This window comes from Corvus brachyrhynchos, unplaced genomic scaffold (assembly GCF_000691975.1).
Source record: "Corvus brachyrhynchos isolate BGI_N302 unplaced genomic scaffold, ASM69197v1 scaffold166, whole genome shotgun sequence".
In the NCBI taxonomy this organism is placed as follows: domain Eukaryota; kingdom Metazoa; phylum Chordata; class Aves; order Passeriformes; family Corvidae; genus Corvus; species Corvus brachyrhynchos.
The window spans coordinates 117,365-117,864 of NW_008239671.1; positions in this window are offsets into that span (position 1 = coordinate 117,365).

The window sequence follows — 500 nt, forward strand, 5'->3', positions numbered from 1 at the left end:
GGGGTGCCCGTGGAGGGGGGGGTGGGGGGTGCTGGGACCGTGCCCCCAATATCTCAGGCTGCCCGAGGGATCTCCCCCGTGCCTGTCCCCCCACCCGAAATAAAGACCTGTCCTCGACGCTGGGCTGAGCCCTTCCTCGGGGGTCCCCAACACCCCCGGGACCCCCACGGCGCCCCACGGGGAGGCTCCAGCACGGGTTTGGGGGGGTGGTCATCACCGTGATGACCTCCCCAGCCCGTCGGGGTGACCCTGGACAGGGGGGGTCACCCCCAGGTCCAGTTGGGGCCCCCCCGAGCACCGAGCTGGGGGGTGTTTCTACTTCGGGGGGTACAGCACCTCATGCTCGAGGTGCTCGGTGAGTGAGGTTTTTGGGGTTTGGGGGATTTTGGGGGAGTTTTTGGGGTGTTGGGAGTGAGGTCTGGGGGTGCTGGAATTCGCAGCCCCTAAAAACGGGGGGTTGGGGTCATCGCGGGGAGTGGGGAGGGGGGTTGGGGGGGTTT